Consider the following 24,474-nt stretch of genomic DNA (forward strand, 5'->3'; position numbering starts at 1 on the left):
GGAGAACTCCAGAATGAAAATCAGTGTTGAGATAAGTGATTGCAGACAAAATTAATCTAATGTGAAGCTTAAATGAAATAATAACTAAAATGCCAAAACAAATCATACACTGTTGAAATGGAGAAAATTATGAAACGTGGTTGTTAGTGCAACTGACCTGGATTTTACTTTTAAGTGCAGTGTCAAACAATTACCTATGCTAAGATGTGGTACAGTGCCAGTTACAATATATCCCAGGAATGCTACCACATTGTCAAGACATATATACATTAAGTCTCTAGTACTTAAAAATATGATAGATGGGGCGTTTGGGTGGCTCAGTAGGTTAAGTATCCAACTCCTGATTTTGGCTCAGGTCATGATCTCACGGTCTGTGATATCGAGCCCTACTCAAGGCTCTGTGCTGACAGCATGGAGCCTGCTTGGGATTCTCTCTCTCCCTCTCTCTGCCCCTCCCCTGCTAGAACACCCTCTCTCTCTCTGTCTCTCTCTCTCTCTCTCTCTCACTCTCACTCTCTCTCTCCAAATAAATAAACTTAAAAAAAAAAGATAGTTAAAAAAAAATACGATAGAGGCTGTATCTTCCTAAAAGAGAAAATAGTAAATAGAGCGAGTAAGGAAATGTAACATAAAAAGTTACAGAGAAGTTATATAATAAACTACTAGAGATGATATCAGAGTACTACCGAAGACTAGGCAACATAAAAATAAACAATTTTTAAATATAATTTTAACTCATTATAATTATTCTAAAAAATGAAATTTTAATATTTAGGATGGCAATCATGAAATATCTTTATATAATTCATATTAACTAATAAAATTCAATGAGATCCATTAATTTAAAATTTAGTTTGTTGTTACAAAAACCTTAAATATCTTCTTACATATTTGCAATCAGTATTCTTGAGCCTCCAGCAAACTGCATTACAGAACTGAAAACTTTACAACTAAATTTCTAGTTAGAAATGCTATATATATATTTTTTAAATGCTATATATAAATCAGGATGTGGAAAGAATGTGTGATGTAAATTACATAGAATTTTAAGAGGATTTCTTTATTCTACTTAAGCCTCCCCACACAAACTTCCCCCAAAGTATCAGATCTTTCATGTAACTAATCTTATAAAAAGTTGTATCATTACACACGAAAGCATTATTGCTTTATCTTTAAAGATAATTTAAGCAAGCACCCACTCAAAAGTTATGTGGTACTCAGGACAATCTTCTGTAGTCTGAGACGGTCCCATGCACTATAGGATACATAGCATCCCTGATCCACATCCATTAAATGCCAGAAACACTCCCACAATCATTGTGACAAACAAAAACATCTCTACTAATTTCCAAAATTTCTCTTCTGAAGGAGCACCACTCTTCCTTCTGAATCATTATTCTGGAAGAATCATAGAAAAGAGCATACTGCAGTAGGAAAAACAACTTTAAAAAAATGTTCCAAAAACAAAAAGAAACACTTTTATCAATTATACTAAAAACTGTAACCTGCCAATTTTATCCTCTTCCAAATATCCTTTCTGTGACCTATATTTTTTGATGTTGTGTAAACAGAATGACTTAAACAGATTTGATAACCAACCTGGATCATATGTATATCCTCTTTATATAATTTTTAATAGAAAGTTTTCCTATAATCTTTTTAATATTCCAACTTTTACTTAACCAAATTAAAGTCACAAATATGATATAATCAATAAACTGTACACGTATAGGCATGCCATCCTTCTATAACTACATTTGTGTGGATTTTACTTTCTGTTTTTGTTGTTGCTATGTTGTTTGGGGTTCACAGTTTCACTGAGCAACATCAACACCAAGACACTGCATTCCTAATATTCAGTATTAAAGACTCATATATCAGTATTATTTGGTGCCCCAAGAAATCCTTACTAAGAGTCCCCTTTTTTATTTTGCAAACTTTAAATTTAATAAGGTTCCATTTAATTAGTCCAGGATTCAAATATACATTCATGCCAAATTTAGCAACCGCATGGGAGGTTAGGGAGAAAGGCATTTGAAACATTTCCACGGGAACAACCTTGGGTTGCTCTCTTAAAGTATCAGTGCAGGGACCCACACTACTTCACATGCTATCCACAAAACGGACGAGGTGTGAAAGAAATTTTGTGTTCAACGTGACCTTTGGCTGTACTTTCACTTGTCACAATTATAAAGGAGCTTCTCTCAGAGCCAACACAGAAGTTATATTATTAATCTTAGAACTACAGTAGTATTTTACAAAGTACTTTATACTGTGACAAACTCAAGGCAGAATATAAGGAAGCTCCTCCTTTGTTACGAGGCATAATAGGCTTTTCTGAATGAAAAGGGTTCTAATATTATACATATGAATAAGAATTATTGCACAAGAATTTTTTTTAACTATATATTCAAACACAAATATGCCAGTGTGGTTACCTGGTTCAACTTAACAAATCATCTATAAATGCAAATAAACTGGAACTTTTAATAATCTAGTTATGACTTTAATAATGTAATATGCCATTTTAGATAAATATCTGTCAATAGGGAATTAAAAAGAAAACTACAAAAAACCACCCTTTTCTAGAGATTCATATTTTCCTATACAACATTTCACCAAGGAAAAAAACAGTGGTTTTCAAAGATATTTTGGCCAAACTGCCAACATATCAATATATATGACATGTAACATGGTGGGGCTTTTTTTTTTGGGGGGGGGGGGGCGGCCGGGAACCATTGGATCATCAAACATAAAATTATAAATTCTGAAGGTGTAACAAATAGAATTCGTTTTCAGTACAACGTTAAATATGCCACCAATTAAAAGATTTACAAGGCAAAATGATCACAGAATATCCTGTAATGTATGACATCAAGAGAATCTTTAGAACTCTCTACTATACCATGAGCAACTTTGCTACCCTCATCTTTCTGTTCCCAACAGCAACACCTCTTTACTTTCACCTTGAAAATAGGCTCCATAAGCTGTGAAACATCATCAGTCACGCTTTATAAAAGTCATAGCCACAAATTGCTGTGTACAGCTAACAAAAACATAAATACTAGCAAAAGAAGTTTTATCATAAAATCAAACATTTTTAAAGATAGTGTATGTGAATTAAGATTCCTGTTAAATACATGTTATATAAGGCTATTAGGAATTACTCCATAGGCATGTGAGATATTACTACCACACTAGTAATGGCATGTCCTAAATTGGAAGATAAATTATATGGTCATCCTAGCTATTACAGTATTTCATATTAACTAACTCCTAGGTTTGGGCATTTTATGATGTAATATTAATTATTTATTTGAAAACCCTAACTTAAAACTTTGAGTGATTCACACAGTACCCTGCTGTTCATACAAATGCAGCTACTTAGGGCACTCATACCAACATCACCCAAACTCTACTGCTATCTAACTCTAGCTCATCTGCTTTCTGATGTTCTTTGTGTGCTTCAGACCCAAGGTGAGAAAGACTGCCCTTTGTTTTCAGGTAGCAAATAGAGTTAGAAAGATCCTGTTCTCTTAGTCTCACACCAAATTGACAACATTTTTCCTTTCTCCTGGAGGCTCTGTAGAATCTTTTAAATAATTACATTTAAGTGTTTAAAATCACAATTGGTTATTTTCTCATCTTTTTATGTACGTGTTAAAATGCTTAACTGTATATAAAACACTATATTTAGAGTTAATTTAATAGTACGTTTGTGGTCATTCTTATAAAAGCTTACACATCAGACTCTTAATCATTCTTTCAACAATATATACGTATCTAACCCTGACAATACCATTTTTTTAATGAAGAAATCCAATTTAACCTAAGAGAGCCCTGGAAATGGCCTTGGGCTTAAAGTCAAAAAGATCTGAGTGTTGGACATCTACAAGGTAAACCATACAATCTCCCTGAGGCACAAATTCTTCTTTACATAATTCTGGTCCACTATACAGGATTACAAGAAGAATCAAATCAGAAAATTCAAGAAGCTCAAGTTCTTCCTCCTGTTTAAAAAAGATGTCCAAGTGTTCTCAGAGCCTGGAGCCTGCTTTGGATTCTGTGTCTCCCTCTCCCTCTGCCCCTCCCCTGCTCACATGTGCTCGCACGTGCACACTCTCTCTCTCAAAAATAAGTAAACATTAAAAAAAATTTTTTTAAATAAAAAACATGTCCAAGTGTAACACAAAATGAATATACTTAGCAAGTTAAACCTATCAGAGATAACTACATTCTCAAAAACAAGTCCCCCCACAAAAAAAAAAAAAAAAACACACCACAAAAAAACCTGCTTAATACCAACTATACAAGCAAACTGTAATGGGCTAAGAAAGACCCTGAAGAGTCAGACTCAGGGAGTCCTAATCCCAGCACCAACACTTATTGCCAGGTAGGTGGCAATGAGCAAGTTACTTGAAACCTCCAAGTCTCTGTTTCGTCATTCATAAAATGAAGACAATAACTGTACTTATCTCACTGTGAAAAACAAAAAATCCATGTAAAAGATATAAGCACCGTACCTGCATATAAGTGCTCAATAAATGCTAGCTATTATTATGTCAATCTCCATTAATGTCTCCTTCTAAAAACAAATCCTAAAAAATTATTTTGATGTCAGGAGAAAACTTCCCATGTGTGTGCATGTGTGTGCACACACATGTTTATTTTCCAATGAAGACCACTTGGTAACACAGCTAATACTCCACAAATAAGTATTAACAGTGTGGCTGGGAATATTGTCATGACAACTCACATAGATCTTATTCAACATTGGAGAAGGTGGCTTTCTTCTTCAAAAGAAGTCCACAGTGGCATACTGAAGTGCATTTTGAAATAAAATTCTGTATCTGACAGTGTTTGTGGTTGTTCATCTCCAAAACAGAAGTCACGGATGTGTATAATACGCACATTTTTAAAAAAATTTTTTTAAATGTTTATTTATTTCTGAGACAGAGAGAGACAAAGCATGAGTGGGGGAGGGGCAGAGAGAGACGGAGACACAGAATCCGAAGCAGGCTCCAGGCTCCGAGCTGTCAGCACAGAGCCCGACGCGGGGCTCAAACTCACAAACCTTGAGATTGTGACCTGAGCCGAAGTCAGTCGCTCAACCGACTGAGCCACCCAGGCGCCTCACATTTTTAAATCCATGTATAGAAATCAAATGAAACCACTTCCTTTAAGACAAGTATATGAAGATACTAAGGCAATATTCCAATTAAACATTCATATACTCAATATTTCAAAATAAGAAATTCTAACTTGAATTGTACAATGCTGCCTCTCTCTGAAACGTTAAAATTGTAAAGTACACAGTAGTTCACTACAAGCAAACACAGAAGACCTAGTTCTGCACACAACACTGTTTTACCCAAACAACTACTTAACCTATTCATTAAACCTATTCAATGAGAGCCCTAATAACTGCACTACCTTATGAAATAGAATCAGACAAAAGAAGAAATACCTTATCTGGTTAAAAATAGAAACTTTACAAAAGAGAATTATTAGCTCAAGTCAGAGAAATTATAGCTTGCATTTATAAAGGCCCTTGTCCATTTTAGTTCATTAAAATAAAGTGGTATAAAACTTTCCATTAAGAGATATGATATGAAATAAATATGTCATTATGACTGATATAAAAATCTATACCAACATCATGCGGTTTGCCAAATACACATATAATGATAACTTAAAAAAACAAAGGCTTCATCAGTCAAATTTATATCTCAGGGATCCAAATCTAAGTTGGACTTCATTTCTCTGAACTTTCCTAAAAATATCCCAGTAGTAAAATAGATTTGCCACTAAAATAAAATAAGACTCTATTCATGATTCTAAAGCAAGTAAGAAATGCAGACCTGTCCTTTAGAGATAAAAAGGATAATGTGGACTGAGGTTTACATGTTCAATCTCAGTTTATATACTCTAGGCTATATCATTAATTTGTAAGTGACTCTACAATGAGTACGTACACAACACATAAACATTCTATCATCAGTAACCCTAAACAGGTAAATTTAGAGCTAAACAAAGCATAACTGGAATTTCATCTCTACCATAAATTACTTAAAAAAAAAAAGAAAGAAAAACCCATGGCCATTGCAATGAATACACTTTTGCCTTAGAGCTAATACTTTAATTTTAAAGAACCGCAAAGAAAAAAATCAAAACTAGTCAGTAACAATGCAGCCTCTAAAAGCAATAAACTCAAAATTAAGTTATAAATAATTTAAAGCATGTCATGAAGATGTATTAATAATTCATCAGATAAATAATTTACTAAATAATCAAATAAATAAATAATGAAATACATAAATAAATCAGCAAATAAATAATTCTGCAAAATAACCTAAACAATAAGTCACCCAAACAAATCACAAGCCTACAAAACTACAATGATTTTCTGGATTCTGATAGTTTTAAATAAGCAAATGTACATAAACTAGATCAATCCTTGTTAGAATTAGAAATATTTTTCAATGGTATTGGTAAAATCCTCATCTCGATACATAAAAACACATTTTCAATTTTTAAAAGACTGCATTGGATTAGTTCTTATAAATTATTAATAAGATTATAATATATCCTGCTCTATATTTTACATATAATATCTTTGCCTAACATATTTTCCCCTGGAACAACTGGATACTTAAAATATTCTTAACTTACATTTGTTTTTCAAAGCAATACTTACAGTATAATGGCGCTGTCTTTCTGATAATTTTCCTATCTTCTCAAAGTCTTTGCAAATTTTCTGCAGAGGTAGAACAATAAGAATAAGCTTAATTATTACAGATAAGATTTCATCACTAATGAACAAGGTTTTATAATTCTACAAAGTAGCAATGAGAAGTGGACATTTGTTGTAAACTGTGCAAAGTTTTTAGAAGTCTTTAGTGGACCAAGTACATGCTGACAGAGGCTAGCTTCCTCTATTGGAGCTGACACACCAGCTGTCACAATTGGCAGGATTTCAGATATGAGGACAAAAACTTTGAAGGACAATGTGATTGGCTATCCTCAATTTGAGAAGCTCAAAGTCGTTGAAAGAATACAGGAGATCACTTAACTACTACATTTGAATATAGTGACAATCTAATTAGAGCACCACAAAGAGTCAAAACACAACTGACCTCATAAATGAGTTTTCACTGAACATTTAAAGTTTTTGTCTACCCACGGTAATAATACTCTTGAAGTCCACAAATAGTAGATCCCAAACTATGATAGCCTTGCCCACAGAAATAAGAACTCTGAAATGGGTTTTCTATACATTCCAAAGAATAAACTCAAACAAGATAGCACAACATTTAAAATTAACCAAAGTTTTTTATATAATGTATCTCAATCAACTATCAAAACAACCTTTCAGTTAGGTAATATTTTACCTATTCACAGTTAAGGAAACTGAAGCTCAGTAAAACTATTATACTGCCTATGCCCCCAAGTGGAAGGGAAGATTCTAACTCTCTCTACACAACTCCTTGAACTAAAGGCCCCTTAAATCTGACCCCCACCTAAAAAAATACAGCAAATCCTAAAATATCACAAATTGGTTAGAGCAGTGGTTCTCAACTGGAGAACAATGTGCCTCCCAAGGAACATTGGCAATGTTTGGATACATTTTTGGTGGTCACGACTGGTATTATTGGCATGTAATGGGTAGAGATCAGGGATGCTGCTAATAAACACAATGCACAGAAGAGACACCCCCCACCCAAGAATTATCTGGCCTAAAATGTTAATAGTGCTGATGAGAAACCTTAGGTTAGAGTAAAATGATTTTTAGCAGTGTATGGTTTTCCTCTTATAGTACGTATTCGGTTCAGAGATGTAAAGTTATGTGTATAACATTGTATATAGTGGAATACCTTGGGAAAAAAATTTATATCCTTCAAAGAATAAATAGATATATGGGAACTCTGTAGTTTCTGCTCAGTTTTTCTGTAAAACTGAAACTGCTCAAAAAAAAAGTTTATTGGGGCACCTGGGTGGCTCAGTTGGTTGAGCGTCCAACCCTTGATTTCGGCTCAGGTCATGATCCTAGGGGATCAAGGATCCCCACCTCAGGCTCCACACCTAGCATGCAGCCTGCTTAACATATTCTCTCTCTCTCTCTCTCTCTCTCTCTCTCTCTCTCTCTCTCTGTCTCTCTCTCTCAGGGGCACCTGGGTGGCTCAGTCAGTTGAGTGTCTGACTGTATTTCAGCTCAGGTCATGATCTCACAGTTTGTGAGTTCGAGCCCTGCATCTGACTCTGTGTGAACAGCATGGAGCCTGCTTGGGATTCTCTCTCTCCCTCTCTTTCTCTCTGCCCCTCCTCTGCTCACGTTCTCTGTCTCAAAATAAATAAATAAACACACAAAAAAACTGTCACTCTCTCCCTATGCCCCTCTCCCCTACTCGTGCTTAAAAAAAAAAAAAGTTTTTTAACTTTTTAAATGTGTGTCATTTATTTCACTAAATTTATGAATACTTTATTAGAATCAATACTAAAAAAAGTACAGTAATAAAATTTTTTTAAATTTTTCATTTATCAAAATTTTTCCAATAATGTTAATATGAGAACATTAAAAGTCACATTTATGAGCTGACTTTGTCAAAGTGACTAGCCAATATATTTAATAATATTAAAAGTCATAGGACATGAAGGAATTATTCTGATACAATACAGTATATAATCTGCAACTGTTTGTGGTTGATTTTTTCAGCTACTTTTGTTTTGGGTTTTGGGGGTTTTCTGTTTGTTTTTGTGTAAACGCTACCTCTAGTGTTTTCTGAAACCGTATGTGCAATAATTATTAAAAGCACTTGAGAACAAAATCCAATAATACTGCCATCAAAAAAATCCAGAAATTATGTATCATTTTAAGTATTCTCCTTTCAACATCAATTAATCTCTCTCCAGTCTCCAAGTAGACTTTTGTTCACAGCATAGATCTAGAATCTACCATGATACAATGCATGTTTCCTTATATTTGACCTACTGTCTACATAGAGTATTAAACAATGGTATCCCTTATCCGGTAGGATTAGGTCATACCCTTCCCAAGCCAAAAAAAAAAAAAAAAAAAAAAATGTATTTAAGTAATAATAATATAATGACTTTTTAAACAAGAGGAAAAATAGGAAGAGAATTTTCCCCCATATAAATGTCCAGAAATAGACATCAAAAGCTGATGTGACAGCTCCAAATATTGGGGATCAAGTTCCTTCCATCTTTTTGCTCTACCACATGTTGTTTCTAGTCCAAGTTGCCTCATACTCCAAGAGGACTATGGGCACTCTAGCTAATACTAATAGATCCACATTGCAGGCAGCAGAAAGAAGGAAAGGGAAAAAATGCCCATTCTGCTCCCTTCTAACTCTCATGCTTTATTTCAGCTTACAGCTTATAAACCATAGCTTTGTCTTTTGGCCACGCCTAACCATTTGGGAGGATAGGAAATGTAGTCTCCAACATTGGTAACAATGCCCAGCTATAATACTGGTATTCTTCTTACTAAGGAAGACAGGTAAAATGAATTTTGCAGGAGAAATTGTAAGACACAGACTACAGTGGAGGTTACGCCTCTTCAAAGAAAATGAGAGATGCACTCTAAATCTCTCATTAGCATGGTTCACTGCAAATTATAGGTGCACGTATATATGTGTGTATGTGTAAAAGAAAACCTAAATGTTTAACATTACGTAAATGTTGACAATGAGATACCACCTCACACCAGTCAGAATGGCTAAAATTAACAACTCAGGCAATGACAGATGTTGGTGAGGATGCAGATAAAGAGGAACCCTTTTGCACTGCTGATGGGAATGCAAACTGGTGCAGCCACTCTGGAAAACAGTATGGAGGTTTCACAAAAAATTAATAATAGAACTACCCTCCGACTCAGCAATTGCACTACTAGATATTTATCCAAAGGATACAGGTGTGCTGTTTCGAAGGGGCACATGCACCCCAATGTTTATAGCAGTGTGCTATCCATCGACAGATGAGTGGATAAAGAAGATGTGGTGTATATATATAATTTATATAAATTTTATATAAACATATAAAATTATATATAAAAAAATATTTTATATATAATATATATTATATATATAAATATATATATTACTACTCAGCAATAAAAAAGAATGAAATCTTACCATATGCAACAACATGGATGGAACTAGAGTGTATTATGCTAAGCAAAATTAGAGAGAGACAAATATCATATGACTCAATCATATGTGGAATTTAAGATAAAAAACAGATGAGCATAAGGGAAGGGAAGGGAAGCAAAAATAATATAAAAACAGGGAGGGGGACAAAACATAAGAGACTCTTACATATAGAAAACAAACTGAGGGTTGCTGGAGGGGTTGTGGGTAGGGGCATGGGCTAAATGGGCAAGGGGCATTAAGAAGGATCCTTGTTGGAACAAGCACACTGGGTGTTATACGTAGGGCATGAATCACTGGATTCTACTCCTGAAATCATTATTGCACTATATGCTAAGTAACCTGGATGTAGTTTTAAAAAAACAAATAAATAAATAAAATAAAATGAAATAAAAATGCTAAGTAAATGTTGAAATTAATTTAGGGATAATCTCAGAACAGAATGCTATGTGGTCACTAAATATGACACTTTAGAATTTTACTGATATGGAAAAGTGTTCATAATATTAAATGAAGAACATGCTATAAAACATTTCATATAAAATAATCTCTATTTTCAGGGCACCTGGGTGGCTCAGTCAGTTGAGTGTCCAACTTCGGCTCAGGTCATGATCTCACAGCTCATGAGTCTGAGCCCCACATCAGGCTCTGTGCTGACAGCTCAGAGCCTGGAGTCTGCTTCGGATTCTGTGTCCCTTTCTCGCTCTGCCCTCCCTTGCTCATACTGTCTCTCTCTCTCTCTCTCTCTCTCAAGAATAAATAAAAAACAGTAAAAAATATTTTTAAAAAATAATAATCTCATTCTATATAAACATAGATACATACTAACACATACATATATGTATGCACAGTATATATTTATACTCATACATAGTACATCATGCATCTATATCTAGAGAGAGGCTGAGACCATGTAAAATTCATGAGAATGGAATTAACCTAAATGGTAACAGTGGTTTAAGCTTTGGGAAACATAACTAATTTTCATTTTTCTACAATGAACACATACTATACTTATTTTTCATGAAGATTTTGGCCTAGCTGAGGAAAAGCACCTTATAAAAGTATTTAGATTCAAAATTCGATTTATACTTTTACTTACAATATGCTGATAATAAAAAAAAAAAGTGAGGGGAAATCTATAACTGAGTTGTATCTTTCCCATCTGGGGCAAAACTTGTAGGTTTCTCTTTGGTTGGGAGTAAGAAGCTAACCTATCTGGGCCCCATTTGTTTTCAACGTACAAACATTCACATATCACATTTGTCAGCTTTATTCAAGTCACTCCTAGCCAGATGCTACATCCATCATTCTTAACAATTTACTCCGACATATTGATTACTTTGTTCATATCACTCTGTAGAACTAATCATTCATACTTCAAACTTCTACAAATCCTACCATCTTCTATATTTCTGAATTTTTTCTATTCTACTGTACATTTTTCTGGGTACTTATATATTGCATACATCTAAAAGAAATTATATCTTTCTTATATCTTTACAACTATCTTGCATCGCCTTGAATCTTCCAGAGCTATTACTAGGTATACATACCATTGTTACATTGGAATTAACCCTATTTGTAAGTCTCATAATTTGGGATGCCTGGAAGTTCTGCACACTTTCTAGAGTGATTCAATTTCCTAAGCCCCCACTACTACCATATAAAACTATAAAAAACAGAAAAAGGCAAGCAACTGATATATTTAAAACTACTAACATGTATATTGGATTGACCAAAACAGCAAACAAATATATCGTCCCCACGCTCTAGAACTTGGGGGAAATAAGACAAACACACACACGCACACACACAGAGCAGGGAGGAAGAGAAAGAAATTCAGAGACAAATGTATAATCCAGACAATATGTACTACCAAAAATCCAAACGGTAAAAGTCACAGGCACAGATAATCAGACAAGGCTCCTCAAATGAGACCAAATTAATATAGGGCTAAAACAGTGGGTCTCAAACATGGGAGACGTCATCCCCTACAAAGCACATGTGGCAATGTCTGAAAACTCTTTCATTTATCACAAATGGAAGGTATTATTTGCATCTAATGGGCAGAGGCCAGGGATGCTAACATCCTACAATGCACAGGATAGCCCCTACAGAAATGAATTATTCAGCCCAAAATGTCAACACTGCTAGAAGAAGCAGTTGGAGTCAAAATAAGAGATAGCATTTAAGCAGGATGGAATGACATGAGTAAAAGAATGATAGCTACAATATACAATGTCTTTAATAAACCAGAATATGACTAGTGAAAGAATGGGGGGGGGGGGCGGGGACGAGATTAGAAAACATAACTAGGCATAGACTGTGATGGGCCCACACAATAAGTCTGACAGACCAAGGAGATAAAGAAAAATGCCTATTATAATAACAAAAACATAAGACAGCTGAGGCGCAAAATAGCAACATACTTGATAAGAGACAAAATTGTAGATAGATGTAGACACTGATTTCCAGCAGTATGGCAGACTAGATTATCTTGATACTGTTATATATCACTTTTTAAAGTTAGTAGAAAAATCTATTTTAATGAATTGCTTAGCTAGCAAGAAAGTACAGTATTCACCTACTATAAACAAAATAAACGTAGAATAAGCAAACCCAGAAAATAGCTTTTATCTTGATAGTAGGTGTCGCACTGCAGAAACTGGGCTTACATCCTGATGGCTCCACAGGCTCAGGAGACAGACTCTAAAAGTCTATCAAAAGGAAACCCTACATAAAGCTGTTACTCTGAAGGGCTATACCCTCATGTTAATAGTACCACAAAGATCTCCCTCCTGTTACCCTTTACAGTTATACCCACCCTTGGCCCCCACTATCCCTAACCCCTGGCAACCTCTAATCTCTCTGATCATCTCTAATTCTGTTATTGCAAGAATGTTTTATCAATTCTCTTGACACTGTAACCACAAAGTATAACCTTCACAAAGGTTCTCAGGATACACTCATGCTACTTGTAAAACCCAATAAACCTCATATGACAATGTTATTTAAAGTACTCTTAAATTGTTAGTACCCCGAGGCATCTGGGGGAAGAAGCATAGGCAAATTATTGGTGAAAGAAAGTAACTTCAATCCGGGCCTCAAAGAATCCACCAACTTTCAAAAACAACTCTACTCAAATTTTTTAAAAAGTCACAAAACATACAAGGAAACTAGACACAATGAATGAATCAACACAAACAAAAGACAGCAGGATTAGACTACAGATTCTTCAATTATTGAAAAGATTATACAATAAGGATGTTCCAAGCAATAGAAAAGCTTAAAATACATGTATGAGTTAAATAAATCCTCAAGAAATAAAAAACACAGGTTTTAATTTAGGGTAAAGTTAAATAGTAGACTCAATACAAATAAAGAATCACAAAGACTTTTAAAACCTATGTAAAAATTCAGTTCAGAGAGACGAAGAAAGAAAATATGTAAGAGCAACTAAGAAAAACAAAGAATAGAGTAAGAAGGCCTAACAAAATAATTCTGAAACCATCTGTGATGAAGAACCATTTTTCAAATTTTTAATCCACTGCAGACAAAAGCTATAAAATGTAATAAAAGTAAATTTGTTTTTTTAAAAATCTTGTACTTAGATATCATAGTAATAATCAAGTTGTTATTAAAAGTTTCTGAATGGTTCCTCTGAATTTTTGTCCTTAATTCATCACAGACCAATGAAATCAGTTTGCAGACCAACACTGACCTGAAAATCACATTTGAAGTAGCAATGCTCTGAAACACAAATAGATCAAGATTAGAAAAGAATTTAAAAGAGAAAAGAATAGAGGTAACACTGGAACAGTTAATGGTTGAAAATTTCCCAACCTAAGTGAAGACACAGTTGGACAATCTAAGATGCAAGAAAAAAACAGATAATAAACATAATAAACAGGTAAACATGCGGTTAACTCGTTATCAGTGCAAAGGCTACAGCCACCACAATAACTGCAACACAATTCCAGACTTGCATTTTCTATCATTGTTTTTAAAAAAACTAACGACTTGGCTAGATGTGCTCTAGTAGAGACAAATGGTCTCGGTAAAGAAAGTTATTGAGACCAGGTTTTAACAGCTAATGATTTCCTTTCCCACTGGAAACATTCTGGCCATACTTTCACTAAACACTAAACTCTGTCCATGCTGCCACTCATACTAAATTGTGTTTGGTTTATTTAGAGCTATTTTTAATGTAACAAAAAAACACAAAACAACAATAAATATTCTTGTATCTTTAGAGTCTGAAAATATTTTCAATTATACTGAAATGAACAAGATTCCAATTTCCATTACCTGTCTTTTTCAATGTGAGGTGAGCTACAAAATACTTCAGCATACTTTACCTATCGAATCCTCTAAGCACAACAGATTCTTTTATTTCTAAGCACAGTTCATTTAAAAGACACTGCTCAGACATCTAGCAAAAATCAAATGGAAATTCAAACCTACCTGAAAAAAAGAAATTATACCTCCTGAGGAAGAATCATAACTACTATTTGTGTAAGTGTTTGGTCATGTTTTCAAATGCTTGACACACATCTAATTGAAGCATCCCAATAACCTGATGGGATCCTGGTTTCACAGAACAGATATAATAAAGGCTAAAAGCTTAGAAAGTCAAAAAACATGTTGAACAGCATCAAAAAACACACAAGAAAAGACATGTAAATTAAATGTAACAATATAAGGAGAAATGGATACCCAAAATCTAACCAATGGCTGCTTCTTCGCATCATACCCCATCACATGCAATTGAAAGGACAATCACTAGGCACACGTAGCAAATAAACTAAATGAAGTGATATACTAACCTATTTGATTCTGTATCACCAAATTCAAACAATTTATCAAGATTTTTAAAAATTTCACTGCTTATTGAATCTTAAGGTTCTTATGGTGCTACATCTAAGGATATGGGAAAAAATTTTAATAGAAAACTGGGCTAAGCAGTTAAAACATCCATCAGGTAAAAGTGAGTAAAGGCTGAGAAAGGCAGAAACTGTCAGACCATTTCAAAAACCTCAGCGGTAAGGTCCTTAAATAAAATTTTTTTCCAAACTATTCCATAGGTATACAGATTCAAAGTTAATGCCTGAGCAGATAAAAGATACCAAACACCTTAACTTTGTGGTTTAGAATAAAGATGGATTTAAGCTGGAAACTTATGATGAATTTTTTAATGCACTATTTCAACCAGACACAATAGTCAGACCGTAAGAATATTTGGCCTTATAATTTAAAATTCTGACAACCCACCCCAAGTTTAACTAATCACCAATCCATTCCAATACAAAGAAAAATGAAATACTCCGTGGTGCCTTTTGAGTTTTTATTAAAACTTATAATTAAATTTGTGTGTATTCTTCTCAGCTTCTTCAAGTCTTCTTCGTGGAGAGAAAAAGGCAGACTTTAAAAACGTACACACATACATATACATATCCAGACATAAAAATGTTCCCATAATTGTAAGCTTCTCACTGGTACTTCCTGATCGTTACTTAAAACATAAAAGTGAACAAGTAAATAAATTTTTAAGGTAATACTAAAAATCAATGTTCTTTTAAAATACATTATTAAGGGGCGCCTGGGTGGCTCAGTCAGTTAAGTGTCCGAGTTCAGCTCAGGTCATGATCTCAGTTTGTGGGTTTGAGCCCCACATCAGGCTCTGCACTGACTGTGTAAAGCCTGCTCAGGATTCATTCATATATTCTCTCTCTCTCTCTCTCTCTCTCTCTCCAAAATAAAAATAAAATAAAATAATAAAATATATTATTAAGTAAAAGCAAATTGCAAAGATCTTTCTATGGCATCCATTAAAACAAGCCACAAAGCCAAAATTCTTCATCATAAACATTTGTAAATGGCTTAAAATTGGGGGGAAATAAAGGTTAGTACTTTTCACCTCTTGAGCTTACAACAGGGACACTCTAGTAACTAAAATCACTGACATCTAAAGATTAATATCCTAAGTCAGAGAATCAAAAGCTTTCCCACCAAAACACCTCTAATAAGCACCTCAACAGGCAAAAAATTCATATACATGGGGATCTGGGAACAGAGGCCAAAATTGCTAACAGTTATCATTAGTTTTCTTCAGCAAGTATTATCTTAAAATAATTACGTTAATTCTTTCCCATTCCATAATATCTCAGCTTGAAAAGAATGCACCATGTTTGTCCTACTGCCTCACTAAAAAGGGTACATACATAAGGGTCTCGCTCTTCTGCTCAAACCAGAACCTCATGCCTCTGTTCAGCGGAGCACAGATCTTATACACGAAGAAAGCTAATTCTAATAAATTTCTGGGTTTAATCAGCTATTCTTTTCCATAAACACTAAATCCACCAAAGAATTAACTCTACCTTTACACACACACCACTAGTAAGTTGTTCTTTTAAAATTTTTTAACCAACGCTTATTGCTTGAATAGTTCAGCCTTAAAACGTATCACATATTATAGAAAAATAACTGGTAACCGTGTTATAGCCAACTCTTTCTTCAGTAATTAAGGAATAACTCTAGCATTAAATTGCAAATATTAGCAAGAAAATCAAATGGAGATAGTTCATGCCTTGTTCTCACCTAATTATGAAAATTATCTAAAAAGGTTATATGACTTATTTCAAATTCTATATAGTTAGAAGTTATAACTATTCATAATTATACATTTGAGCTTAAATTATCTTAAATTAAATATTCTGAATTTAAATTATCTTTATGAATTTTATAATTAAGCCAGTCTTATCATTTGTATTAAATCCTTTAACAAAAAAATTATATCTAATCTGAAATTTTAAGAACTATTTTTTAAAACAGTCATTAATTTTCAGTCACCTTTTGATTGGATTGCCATTTACATATAAAGAAATACAGGGTAGTATTTTTGCATTTAAGTTCTAACAAAGGTAAATAAAAATCATTAACTAAAGGTTATTTTAAGTTTTTAAATTTAAATTAGTGGGTTTCCTAAACTTCTGGATAATTTTTGGTAAATGCTTTTTGTTTAAAATTATAAACTTCCACATAATTATAAATGCAATTTTAATCTAAGTTTTTTAATTTGACATAATTTAAATTCAAAGGTATCGTGAATAGTTATTATAACATTTAATTACACTGTGTTTGAGACATCTATTTTTATATCACTTTAAGAAAAAAATTACAGGTCATGCCCTATCTCTACTCTATTTTACCATCAATAGATTTTATCACACATGAAAATTGATCCTTATGTTCCAAATATATATATATATATATATATATATATATAGTATGACATTATATCCATTTTCTCTCTTCAGTAACATTTATAAAAATTGTCACAGTGAACTTAGTCAAAAAATGTGAGTTAAGATTTTAAAGTACATTTTATGGGTAAAGTTCCTAGAATCCTTAAATATCTAAATTTAATTTCCTGAATAGTTACTGAAAGATTAAACTACTATAATCAAACACTTTTACAGCAATAAAAAAAATTAATTCAACAAAATGCCCACATAGAAGAAATATTTTATGTTTCTGCCAAAAGCCCAATTATTTCGATATATGCCAATACACAAAAATCAGGTAAAACAAAATACATAGTTGTGGGGAATTCTGTATGACAGCTTTTACTTTTATAAATTAAGCACAAATCTAGTGGTTAACGGCAGTTAATACAGTTTCTCTACAACTATACACATAAGTTAAATAAAATAAACAATGAATACATAAAAGTAGTTCCACTTCTATCCATAAGAAGCCAAGTTAACTTCCTGAGCAGAAAGAATTGAAAAAGGAACATGCTAAATAATATGAAACCTAAATGCAGATAAAGCTGTGAATCGAATTCATTGGATAAGTTTTTGAGAAATTTCGGAACTATAAAATAAATTTATATACACACACACACACATATATATATATACATACACACACACACACACACACACACACACACATATATATATATATATATAACAAATATCTATGTTTCCCCAACCAGAATTTATAACAAATGACATTCACATTATGAATTCAAACTCATATAACTATGAACCTAAATAAATTTATATACACACACACACACATATATATATATACATACACACACACACACACACACACACACACACACACACACACACACACACACACACACATATATATATAACAAATATCTATGTTTCCCCAACCAGAATTTATAACAAATGACATTCACATTATGAATTCAAACTCATATAACTATGAACCTTTGTTTCACTTTATGTGCATTTATTAAAGAACAAGCAGAGATAAAATTAAAGTCCACTGTTCATCATTCCCAGTGCTATTTCCTTCTTCTTACCTCTTTATTAGCAACCATTGTCATGAGATTGACATACAGCCTCCTAATTCATTTTCTACATTTTTATCTACATATTTAAGTGAGTCGTGTTTTGTATATTTTTTCAATTTTCATAAGTGGTATCGTAGTGAAAATACTTGGTTTTTCATTCAACATTATCTTTGAGATCTAAATATAGATATACTTCATTCCTTTCAACTATTATGACGTACTGAATCACAGGCGCATACTACATTTTATTTATCCATCATCCACCAACGGACATTTAGATTGTTTCTAATTTTGCACTATCACAATGCTTTAATGAATATCCTTAAACAAATCTCCATGTTCATACATAATACCATGTGAACTTTGTTCTCCAAAGTAAGGTTTCTCAACCTCAGCACTACTGACATTTTTGGAATGAGTAATTCTCTATTGTGGAGGTCTGTCCTGTGAACTGTAGGACATTTGGCAGCATCCTTGATCTCTACTCACTAGATGCCTCCCCAGATGTGACAATCAAAACCACCTCCAGGCATTGCCAAATGTCCCTTGAAAGGTAAAAATGCCCTGGTTGAGAATCACTGTTCTAAGGTATAGTTGAAAGTAGAATTTTTGGGTTATATATATATTTTCCATTTTACTGAATACTGCACAACTGTTCTCTAAACAGCCATATCAACTTATACTCCCATCAGCATATAATACCTCTGATTTCCAAATATCCTTGCCAAAACTTGATAATGTGTACCAATTTAAATCTTTCCAGCAAAATAAATCATTAATTTCCCAAAAGGAGACTGCCGCTGCAACTATTAACTTCAAGAAAAAAGGTTCACAGATGCCACTTCCAAGAAATCATAACTAAAAACCCTAACCTTAAATGGGGGAACTGACTTACATTATAGCCCCTTCTCATTTTACTTTGCCTCTTTTCTGCTAAGTGAATTTTTCTTGACTGAGTTAATTTTAACTTTATAGTGTTAGTTTTCTAGAAGCTTCAAAATTATGATCCTTGGTCCACATTTCTTAAAACTTTCAATACCATACAGAGTTTTAAATAACTGACTTTAAGTATTTCAATTGGTGTCCTCACTTGTGAAAGGTTCCTCACTCTAACACTTCTAAATTGATCATCTCTACATATAAAAGTAGGCTAGAGATATACAAGTGGACATTCACGATGGAAATATCTTTTACCAAATACCCTATCTGTAAAGGAATCTACTCAGCAATTGATTCTAAAACTAGAAATCAGACTGAATCAAGACAGTGGACTAAACACATGTTGTAGCTTCCCACCTCATAGCAAATCTACAGAAATTAGATCTGAAATACGTGGTTCCTGATTGCCAACCCCCTGTAAATATCAACTGTAATTCTTGCTCATCAGTACTATCAGTTCTGCATTGTTTTTTAATATAAATTCTACTCTGGGGTAAGCAGCCTTGTATGGATTCCTCTTAGTGGCACCAAAAGAACCTTGTCTAAGACAGCAGCATAATGAAACGATGATTCCACTGATAACGATTCCAACCCTGACCAGACTGAAAACTCAGGAGGTAGACCAGAAACTAAAAGGAATACCAGAAAGATAGAAAACAAATTTTACCTTAAGTAAAAACAACAACAACAACAAAAAAAAAACCACTATATTTGCTGCAAAATACAGAAGTTTCTCTGAGAATAGTACAAAAGCTAGGATATTTGAAGCTAAGGGAGTCTGAAGGCGATCACCATCACAAAGAGTAAGAATATCAGGCATCAGGGACCTCCACACTGCTCACCCCCATACCCCAAGGCCAAGCAGCCAGTAAGAGATAAGAGAGGTATCTGTGTGTCTTCTCCCACCCACCTGCCCTCCAAAAAGGAGGAGTGTGGACCCTTGGTAAAAACCAGTTTGTAGAAGATGGGTACCCAACCTAAAGAATATGTAACTCAACATTTTACTATTGAAGGTTTCTGAGAAAACAATGATCAAATTAATGTTTTAGGAAGATTAATCCAGTATTATTTAACAAGGATGAACAAAGAAGAGGGAAGAATACAGACAGGAAAGCCAGTCAGGAAACGGTACAGGTAAGTAAGAACCTGAAATCCAAGAACTTAACAGAAAACATAGATTAACCTAGACGTACTGATTAAGAACAGAAAGAACCTGTTGAACAATTTGATGTTATGAGAGAGGAAAAGATAAAGACTGCTTCATTCATTTATTTTCAGAAAATGCTTACTATAAGTTTTATTACAATATCCCTAGCACTTAGCATTATTAAATAAATCTGACATAAGTCAAAAGTAACCCTTAAGATGTGGGGCTTGAAGGACACCTGGGTGCTTCAGTCTGTTTGAGTGTCTAACTTCGGCTCAGGTCATGATCTCACAGTTCAAGAGTTCGAGCCCCGCACTGGGCTCTGTGCTGACAACTCAGAGCCTGGAGCCTGCTTCCCATTCTGTGTCTCCCTCTCTCTCTTCCCCTCCCCTGCTCAAGCTCACTCACTCTCTCTCTCTCTCAAAAGTAAATAAAAATATTAAAACAATTAAAAAAAAAGATTCGGGGCTTCAGAAAGTAGTATGAGGCAAATAACAGGCAAATTCTGGAGAGAACACTTGATTTTTTTTTTTTTTTTTTCAACGTTTATTTATTTTTGGGACAGAGAGAGACAGAGCATGAACGGGGGAGGGGCAGAGAGAGGGAGACACAGAATCGGAAACAGGCTCCAGGCTCTGAGCCATCAGCCCAGAGCCCGACGCGGGGCTCGAACTCACAGACCGCGAGATCGTGACCTGGCTGAAGTCGGACGCTTAACCGACTGCGCCACCCAGGCGCCCCAAGAACACTTGATTTTAAAAGACTAGTTGATTATTTCAGTTTTAGAAATGCTGAGTTTTTTTTTAGTTTTATTTTTATGTAAAAAAACTTTTTGTACCAAATATATTTATAAAAGTTTTTACCTTTGTATGATGAGGTATTTGATATGTGCAAAGAATCTGATAAGAATATATGTAAAATATACCATAAAGCACACAAAAATAAAATGAATGATAAACTCATCTCTGATCTAAAAAGTAGAGTATGAACAGTATCTTTAAGTTCTTGTTGTGTTCATCCCGAATTTTAACCTGCCCCACATTCCACATAGGAAATCACTGTACTAAATTTTTACTTAATCATACCATTACCTTTCCTTAGTGTTTTACCCTGTTTCTGTATCATTAAACACTATGTTTAGTTTTTAACTTGTTTGTACTTTCCGATTAAAAACAGAATCATACTATAAGGCATACCTTATTTTATTGTGCTTAGCTTTATTGTGCTTCACAGATACTGCCTTTTTTTTTTTCCCCAACAAACTGAAGGTTTGTGGCAACCCTGCATCAAGCAAGTTTATTAGCACAATTTTCCCATCAGCTGCTCACTTCATGTCTCTGTCTCACACTTTTGGTAATTCTCGCAATATTTCAAATTTTTTCATAATTATATTTATTATGGTGATCTATGATCAGTGATTATGACTCAATGAAAGGTCAGATGATGGTTGGCATTTTTTAGCACTAAAGTATTTTTTAACTAAAATATGTACATTTTTTTGGACATGATACTACACATTTAATAGACTAAGTGTAAGCTTTTATAAGCACTGAGAAGTCAAAAAACTCATCTGACATGCTTTCTTGCAATATTTGCTTACTGAAGAGATCTGGAACCAAACAGGCAATACCTCCACGGAATACCTGTATACGTGTTTTCCAGTGAAGACACACTATTTTTTCACTATATACGATTCTACGATAATCAATGTGGGTATATGTGGCTATAGGTCATTCATCTGTGGTATTCTGTAACACTTCAATATGCTACTGTATGAACACTTTTAATGTACATCACAACTTCCTCACCCCTTCTCCTGCTGATGTATATTTGACTGTTTCTAAGTTCATGCTATTATAAATAATGTTTCTAACAAATCATTCTTGAACACCTCTCCTGTTACACACATCCAAGAATTTTTCTTACATAACCAGAAGAGAGATTTTGTCACAGGTTACATGCATGTTCAATTTTAAAGACAATGCTAAATTATTTTCACTTTATTTTTTTTTTAACGTTCTATTTATTTTTGAGTGACAGAGACAGAGTGCAAGCGAGGGAGGGGCAGAGAGAGAGGAAGACACAGAATCTGAAGCAGGCTACGGGCTCAGAGCCATCAGCACAGAGCCCAGCGCAGGGCTCAAACTCACAAACCCATGGGATCATGACCTGAGCTGAAGTCAGATGTTTAACTGACTGAGCCACCCAGGTGCCCCTCATTATTTTCAAAGAAGAGTTATTTAAGTTAGAAAGCCAGTACACCAAAGAACATAAGCAATGTAAAACACATGCCTAATTAAATTTGAATCACAGGTAAGCACTCAAATCCACATTAAAAATAATCATCACCATTCTGTTATTCTGTAATGCCCAGAATTACAAGTTAAAATTATATAAGCATCTCACAGGAAACTGTCTCCTCATTCCCTTCTGTTTGCTCAGTGGATATTTTCATCACAATATGTCATTCTCTTAGATGAGGTTTTCTGGGTGGCAATAATAAAAACCTATACAAAGGTACTTAGCCCTAAGTGGAAACTTATATTAAATAAAGGTATCTCACAGAACTGATAAGCAGGAATTACAGTGGGAGCTGGAAATCAGGAACTACAAAAATGTCAAGAATTAAAGATATTCTAACCCTCTGGAACAAAACTGCCTCTCAAAGGTGAGAGATAGTTTGTCCCTGACAGTGGACTTCATTTTGCTCTCCACACACCAGTCCCCTCTGCCGTTTCTCTGTGACCATAGGCTAACCATAGTTGTTCATGCCCTAGTTACACATTTTTCTAGAAGAAAAGACCAAAAGAATCTGTATCTTTGCCTTCTAACAATTCCAAGTTGCTGAAAAACTGCTTAGCCTCATTTTGCAAAGGGGTCTACCTACGGTCCCAACAGCTATATGTACTGGGAATATCAGGATCCTGCTCTTAACAAACACAGCTCTAGAGACCTACTGTTAAAGCAAAGGCAGCAATTCTCAGATGAGGGCCTAGGATGAGCAGATAGCATAGAAAGCATCTACAACAACAACCAAGGGAAAAAAGTGACAAGTAAAATGGATTGTAACTATGAGAAACATAACCATTAATTCCACACAACTCATGGACTCCTGTAATCAGCATTCAAAAGTCAAACATATAAATACCCAAAGCTCATTCTGATAGGAAATACCAGCAGTTTGCTCTCTCATTTTTCTCTGCCTGCCCCTTAAGTATAGTTTACAACTATGATACCAAAAGCACAAGTAACAAAAGGAAAAATATAAACATCATTAAAACTTAAAACTTTTGTGCTTCAAAGTACAACTCAACACTTCAACAAAGTGAAAAGACAGCCCACAGAATAAGAGAAAATGTTTCTAAATCATTTGTATAATAAGGGACTTGTATCTAGAATATATAAAGAACCTTAAAATTCAATAGAAAGACAACCCAGTTTAAAACTAGGCAAACGATTTAAATAAACAAATCTCCAAAGAAGATACACAAATGCCCAATAAACACCAAGGGGCGCCTGAGCTGCCCAGTCAGTTAAGCATCCAACTTTGGCTCAGGTCACGATCTCATGGTTCAGGAGTTTGAGCACTGCATCAGGCTCTCTGCTGTCAGTACAGTGCCTGCTTTGGGTCCTCTGTCCTCATCTCTCTCCCTGTCCCACCCCCCTCTCAAAAACAAATAAGCATTTTTTTAATGCCCAATAAACACCTAAAAAGATGCTCAACATCATTAGACATCAGAAAATTACAAGTCAAAACCACAATGAAAAATAAAATCAGCAAAATGGCAAAGTAGGGAGCTTCAAGTTCTCTCACCTGACAGAAACATCAACAAACAAGCAGTAAATGCCACAACCAACTTTGTTAAACTATGGAAAACAGGTAAAGG

The 24,474-nt window shown here is 34.2% G+C and overlaps 1 protein-coding gene across 16 annotated transcripts in view; it reads right to left on the reverse strand.

The window, feature by feature from the left end:
* Positions 1–24,474, reverse strand: part of TBC1D5 (TBC1 domain family member 5) — a 539,941-nt gene that overhangs the window by 487,391 nt on the left and 28,076 nt on the right. For all 16 annotated transcript variants that reach the window (XM_045503738.1, XM_045503736.1, XM_045503731.1 and 13 more), the window contains exon 2: positions 6,698–6,757. The gene's annotated coding sequence lies outside the window, so the exon portion shown is untranslated. The remainder of the gene's footprint in view (positions 1–6,697; positions 6,758–24,474) is intronic.

Source organism: Leopardus geoffroyi, chromosome C2 (assembly GCF_018350155.1).
Source record: "Leopardus geoffroyi isolate Oge1 chromosome C2, O.geoffroyi_Oge1_pat1.0, whole genome shotgun sequence".
Taxonomy (NCBI): domain Eukaryota; kingdom Metazoa; phylum Chordata; class Mammalia; order Carnivora; family Felidae; genus Leopardus; species Leopardus geoffroyi.